Source organism: Papaver somniferum, chromosome 1 (assembly GCF_003573695.1).
Source record: "Papaver somniferum cultivar HN1 chromosome 1, ASM357369v1, whole genome shotgun sequence".
NCBI lineage: Eukaryota > Viridiplantae > Streptophyta > Magnoliopsida > Ranunculales > Papaveraceae > Papaver > Papaver somniferum.
Window position 1 is genome coordinate 97,552,834 of NC_039358.1, and position 7,653 is coordinate 97,560,486.

At 35.2% G+C, this 7,653-nt stretch overlaps 1 pseudogene; it reads left to right on the forward strand.

Annotated features, from left to right (window-relative positions):
• The first annotated feature begins 6,568 nt into the window (after positions 1-6,568).
• Positions 6,569-6,671, forward strand: LOC113342484 (annotated as a pseudogene).
• The last annotated feature ends 982 nt before the right edge of the window (positions 6,672-7,653 follow it).

Here is a 7,653-nt window from a genome sequence, read left to right on the forward strand (position 1 = left end):
TATGGATTCTTCTAGTGCATCCAACGCAAACACCACAAACTCTTCATGTGGTTCATTGCCTTCTTCTACGCAAGCTAGAGACCCATCATGGGAATGATGGTAGCTATAAAATTATAGTCTCTAAATTTGGAACCGATATTATACTGATATTTAAACGATAATATCCCCGATATAAAGTCGTACCAGTGTATCGGTCCTGGACGATATGAACCGATATCCGATATTAACTACATTGGTCTACATATAGAGTAAATATAGGACCTCATATCTAGAAAATCATCTCCAACAGTGAGAAATTTAACCCTTAGAATTAAAAGAAAGTTGGTTAAAAACATGACGTGGAGGTGCAACCGGAGGTGTAGATAATACTTTCTTGAACACCTTCATATTTAGTAATTGGTCCCTCCTAACTTCTAGGACCCTACTATTCGAGATGGATTTATGCCAAACGGGGGTCTAAAATCCTACGTGTTACTAAAAATAAATAGATCCACCCTCTCTTGGAGATGCTCTAAGAGGCAATTACACAAGAGTATAATCCATTCAAAGAGTCATTTATCAAGCCAATCACCAAGTGGTCTGGTGGTTGGCATGTTCCCTCCCACTGCGGAGGTAGGGGTTCGAACCCTGTAATTGTTGAAATCCACTCTAATTTAAGGAGTTTGGATGTAGTCTATGGACCACTAGTCTAGGGAATCAAAAGAAGAACAAAAATCATCTATCACAATTTGACTTGATTTATGTGTGACAGAATTGTGTGATCCCATATCGTAGAAGTTTACCAATGGGCCAAGTATTCGCAGTATGATTCGCCAATCCGTTCATTGCTTGATTTCCTTCTATGTAGCTATGTTGGATAATGCATTATGGGATTTGGCTCATTCTTTGCTTGAGTTCAGTTATCATTCACGTTATGCACCACGGTCGCATAAGGTTCGGTTAGTTCGGTTTTTAGGCAAAATCGTCGACCGAACTGTACATACTACGGTTTTCAATTTCAAAACCGTAATTGAATTGTATTGGCACGATTCGGTTTAAAACCGAACTGAGTCGGCTCGGTTATTTTTAACGGTTATACGGTTTCACCGATTCCACCTGGATTAAAAAAACAATAAAATTAAACACCTTCAGTTCCTCTTCCGTTAGATAAAAAATCAATCCATTGATGGTTCATTCCATGACTTAATAGTTTAATGATCTTAAAGATTTGACCATTAGTCCCAATTTCATGACTAATGGACTGTTAACAGATCTAATTAAACTACACAAAGCTTGAATCAGGAGAAGTTTACAATTCATTGTTGGCATGTCTTGACCATGTCAATTTCATCAACACACAATTACAGAGATACAAATTGAACCTTCAAAAATTCATAGTCACATAACATCTGTAAAACCCATGTTAAATAAAGTTGAATACCATAAAGATTAGAAAAAAAAAAAAAAAAAAAAAAAAAAAAAAAAAAAAAAAAAAAAAAAAAAAAACCTAAAATTTAAAAACAAAGTAATCTTCAATCTTCAATCAAATCTCCAATCTTTCAAGGTGGTGTTGCTGGTGCCGGTGATGTAGCAGGTGGTAGTGCTTGTAATGGTGGTGTAGTAGGTGTTGGTGATGTTGGATGTGGTGTTGGTTGAAAAAGAGAAACGAGAAGAAGTAGTCGAAGAAGAAAAACTGGTGATTACGAGAACTGGTGATTGTGATGCTCCCGATCGAGTTGATGGTTGTGATGGATAGAGAGGAGAACAAAAACGGTGATTACAGAGATGGAGAAGAGAAAAAATGTCGTTGCAGAAGAAGAAATAAGTTTTAGATTTAGGGGTTAGTAATGCATATGTATGCATGTATTGACGGTTAGGATCTAAATAGGTATATAAAAAATTAACAATTCAAATTGAACGGTTAATACGGTTCGGTTCGGTCGGTTTTAATGGTAAAATCGTTGGCCGAGCCGAAGATCTAACGATTATCAAATTTCAAACCGTGACCGACCGTTGGATTAACGGTTCGGCTCGGTTACAGTTTGGTTCTGTCGGTTTCGGTGCGGTTTTTGTGCAGGCCTAGCTATGAGCATCCTAGCTTCTGTTGTCAGTGAAGTGGGGATTCTATGTTCTAGCTGCCCATCTCTGCATATGAAACCCGCCCCTACAATTCTAGGATGTACTCGAGCTACCCCATCTATATTGATTTTAATCCAGTCTAAGTTAGGTTTAATCCAGCTCACCAATATTGTTGTAGACATTCTTGTTCTATTCGCAGGGTTTGTGAAAGATGGCATTCTGGGTATTATAGCAGGAAAAGTTATCACGTGCCCAGGAAAATTTTTGTTAAAAACTGAGAACCATCTGTTTTATGCTTCCTAGATTTGGTTGCTTTTGGCGATATAAAATTTCAACCCTTGCTTACCACAAGGGCCAAAGAAGGAAACAAAAAGCAGTATTGACAATGAAGTATGGTTTATTTATAGAAGTTACGAGATTGTTGTCTGGGGGTCAGAATATTAGGAAGAGTTTGATTGATTAGATAGCCGAGTTAGGAGGATGTCCCATGAAGCTATAACAACTTGAGAATTAAGGAGAATGTGAGTAGCAATTTTGCTAATTACATTGTGGGCAGATATTGGAGTTGGTAAGGTGGATACGGTTTAAAATGGCGAGGGTTGGGAGGCATGTGTCGATTGTTTTCCACAATAAAAGTTGTGCTTTTGGGGGATAAGGTGGTAAGGGGTTGTAATACAAATGATCCATGGTATTGGCTAGGCATTTGTGTCCAGACAATGTGGTTTGTTGATAGGTTCATTATTTGCACAATTTTAGTACTCAAATGATTTGTTTTTTTGTTAGTTTTCACATCATTATGCTTTGATTTAATATGCTTTTGAGTTTTGAAGATGTTCAACCAAAGAACAAGGAAGGAGTATATTCTGGCATGAAAAGGAGAAGTAAGAGTTGAAGAACATGTTGGAGGAAAATTCCAAGGACACTTCCGTTTAGAAAATCATTCAAACCTATCCGTAGACAAGAAGAAAAAGTGTAACAAGAATTCCAACTTAACATGCGGATAGAACTTGCTTCTCAACTTATCCATAAAATGAGATAAAGATATATAAAGAATTGGTCAGCACCATCTTGTAGAAACAAAAATATGAAGTCAACACATAAAGAATGAGGTTAATCGGAGATCGTACAAGGGAGTTACGACCAAAATGGCAAAGAAAAAAATCAAAACTCATGACCACTTAGGGTTGGGTTTTGTATTGAGTAACCCAACCGTAAGTGAACCTGAAAATTACCCTAAAATTTTTATTTAGCTACGGCTAGGTCGTGGGGACAATTCCTAGCCGTAGATAGTGTTTGGTATAAATTTGGGTTTTTAAAACATGTAAAACCCGGTCCCTGAAGGATTCTACGCCATAGATATTGTGAATACTATATAAGGAGAATACGAAGACATAAAGGAGACACTTTTTTACACAAAGAGAACAAGAAGCCAGGGATTGGAGTTGCATGATCATCACAATTTCTAGGGTTTGTTTTCTGATTTCTCTTATATTTTTCATGGATTTTAAAAAATCCATGATGAACTAAACCTATATTTTAGTTGAGGATACTAGACTAGACGCACGCGCGATGTGCCTTCCGTTCTTCTCCAACAACAAAATTTTAACTTTCATTCAATAATATTTCCAAAATCGGGTCCATTGGTGGAGAGCAAAGGTAAATTGCATTAGGCTTGAATAGATTTGTACCCAGATAATTAAGAAATTTTATGGAAACAAATAACTCTTTCCATTGCCTATTAACTCAAAGAATTATGCACGGTCAAAATGATAATTAATATCAAAATTAAGAAGCTAAAGAAACAAACTTTAGCTCCGCAACAGAGATGTTAAAATAGATAAAACAGAGATGCCAATTAGGATATTTTAAGTAGTTTTTCAATAGATAAATCAGAGATGCCAATTACGATATTTTAAGTAGTTTTTCTTGAGAGGCTATCTAGGCTGCTACCAAAAACTCCATACTTTATTCTAATTATGATACTAGAAAAGTAGTATAAACGTACGCGCCATGTGCATGTTCCAAATAAATTGAACTTTTCAATATGAAAAAATCCATTTTCACCAAAAGAACTTCATCTAATAGAACCCCTCTATATTCATAGTAGCATCCAAAAGCTTTGTATGTGATCCATGTTCATTCTGCGGATTGAAAAAGAAGAGTATCATACATTCATATAACTAAATATTTTAGAACCATAATCCATAAAAGTCAGCTAATGGATATTCTATCTTATTATGTGATATTTTGTTTGCCATATGAGATTTTCCATCGGTAGTTGGCGAATCTGAAACTTCCTGGTTTCATAGGCAGATGGTTTGTTTCCAAATGTTCGCATCGGAAATATAAACAGAGATAAGAATCTACTTATCTAAAAAACTAAGTTTCGAGTTTATTTTTCTCTTTTTTCAAGTGAAAAGTTTTTGTCTAAAAAGAACTTACCGCGCACCGACTTCGTCACATCTCCCATCTTGCGCATATGATATCTGATGTTGATAATTTGATCTGTTACCCCAGACAATACTTTGATAATATCTTCATTGAGTGCCTCATATGCGTGCTCCTAAAGTTGGTGGCTAACTAATCAACAATATGAATGTTAAAACAGATCTGCTTAATCAAGCCCTAAAATAATCAAACATAATAACATACAGTGAGAGCATTCGTAGGTCGAATAAACAACCTTCATATGAAAGCAATACACATTTATGTGTTACATTAGTTATTCCAAATATTATCATCTTGCATGTTTAAAGTTTATAAATTAAATTTTACTTTGAAAGATGACTTGCAATACACTAGTGGAAAATGGATTTTAAACCACTTCCTGGGCTTTAGTAAAACCACTGTTATTGGGCTGTAGTTAAGCATAGTGTCGTGACTCACAGTTATTTTATCGGGGAAAAATTCGAAAAAATTAAACTCGTTCCATTCACAATAGTTTTTTATAAGGGCATTTTTGTAAAAACTCCTAGCTTGAAGAACCACTGAGAGGGTTAGAATTTTTTACGGAAAGAGGAAAATAAACTAAACCTTATCCCTATCGTCTGCACCCTATTCCTTCACTTCTCTCTCTCAACACACACTTTGATTCTCTTAATCTTTTCTGTATCAACCTGTTTTTGAATCTACTGAATCTTATTAGGGTGTGCCTCCTCTTTTCCTCTATTATAAGAACATCATCTCTTGAAAGTTTGTCCTGAATTGGTGAAAAAGAGGCGATGAAGATCAACAACAACTAAAATCAAAGATTCATCTGTAGCAACTTAATCAAAAGATAAATATCATCTCTCTTTATCGTTTTAGTTCAATCGATTAGCTTATCCAAGTTTAATTGAAATTTCGGAAGAAATTAGTTTTGAAGTTTGTAAACTTAAAAGCTTTGATTTCATATCAATTCTCTTTTTTGATTCATTGCCAGTTTGTACATTTGCTTATTTTTGTTTATTTATATGTTTGTTTTCTTAGTTTTCTTTTATTGATTGTGTTATTCTCTTTTCATTCAGCCATCAAAGAAGTAGAAAGCTCCACCACATCTTCAAATCCAGCTAAATCTGGTGGTGGTAAACAAAAGAAGAAGATCAGTTCATGATTAAATCTATATTTGGATCTTCTTTTATGTTGAATTTAAGTTCTTTACTTTATAATGAGTTGTTTTGTCTTATGATTTGTACAGAATTGGAGCAAAGGAAAGCAAAAGGATAAGGTTAACAACATGCTCTTGTTTAATCAAGCTAGGTTTAATCTGTGGTTTGCTTTGTAAGATCATTACTTCAGCTGATTTAGTAAATATGATGTCTTTTCTATTGGATAAATATGGGTTTTTGTTTGTTACTAGATTAGGGTTCTTGTGTTGGAAGTATATGTTGTTACAATTTTTTTAAAAATGGGGTTTTTGAGTTGCATCAGTTATAGCAAGCTTTAGTTCACCGCTCTCCTACTGTTTCGTGGTTGGCATAATCACCATTTTTCGTATGTTTTCTGATTGGTTGGAAGTTGAATAGAAAAATCTCGTGATGAGGATGATCGGCCTCTGTGAGTCTCGATGCTAATATAAATAGAAATAAAGTGTGATTTTGATGCATTTTTTGTTACAGTTTTGAAAAAATTTGTTTAATGGGATTGTTGATACAGGACATCGATATGGACAAGTATGCACTGGCATTAATGGGTCATTCCGATTCATGCTTTTGATCATTCCCATGGGTAAGTAAAGCCTTCTCCATCATATTTCAGTTTGTTAGCTTTAATTTTGGGCGTCTAATATTAGGGATTCGTCTTAAATATGTCTCGGGTTGTATGTTTTCATCAGGGTCCATGATAGCGTGCAAATTCGCAGCTATTCCTTTAGCTTGTAAAAGGTTTTTCTCTGCAGAGAGATGTAGTGATATGTTACAATACGGCAGAGGATACTGTTATATTTGTTATAACAGTATTTGTTATTTTTCTTCAAAATGATGAGAAAAGTACCCTGAGTGAATATTTGTTAACAGTATGTTTGGTGGTTGTGTTGCAATGATGAGAGGTCAATATTAACGAAAGTAAATATACTTGATGTGATGTCAACGTGGTGCTGACAAGCACAATGTTGATCTGAGCGGTTACCTGAGCAACATATAATAGAACTCAGCGATTAAGATCAGCTGATGAAAATGACAGTTGCCGTGAATTCATTATGATAACATAGATTGTCATTTCTGTTGTGTGTTGGTGTTTCAAAAGTTGCACCCTACAATTCACCTCTGGTGATTGTTTTATCATTATCTATCGTAAGCAATGTGCAATGATGAGAGCTCAGTATTTATCGAAAGGACATAAACTTGATGGGATTGTCATCTTATGAGTTCGAGATAGCCAAGAGCTCTGCCTGTTCAGGCTTTGACCTAAATTTGTTATAAATTAGAATTTTAGAAGCAAGTATGACATGTGATAATATTTTCAGTATGTGCACTTTCTTACTTAAACTTCCTGAGCAGCTTTTTTCTTTAGGTTCACATAATTTTGATACATGGAAAAAGTCAGGCTGAATTTGCAATCAGGTTGTTGGTGTCGGAGAATTTTACTGATTATATTATTGGCTTCTTATTTGGTTATTCTTAGGCTGTGAGGATGTCGACCCCTTCAAGGAAGAGGTTGATGTGGGATTTCAAGAGATTGCAACAGGATCCTACAGCAAGCATCAGCGGTGCGCCACAATACAATAAAATAATGCTATGGGATGTTGTTATATTTTCGTAAGGAAGGGATGGAACCACCTTCTCTTTTGCTTGTGGACTTTTGTCTCTGATGATTCTATTTGGCCGGAGTTTTGAAAAAATCACTCTTACAACTTCAATTGGTTTTATTTGCAGCCCAGATGATACTCCTTGGGATGGAGGTGAGTTTGTTGCTAAATTCCATATCAAGAATATGGAGTATTAGTTTGTCTTGCAGATCGTTCATCCATTATTTTACTTACATATCCCTGGTATACTTATTTATATCATCTTTTGACTGTTATGACTGATCTCCATCCAAAACCTTTTGAAATTGGACTGCTTACTTTTTATATAGAAATGTTTCATTGGGGAGTTGGTTTATCTTCCATCTGTTTTG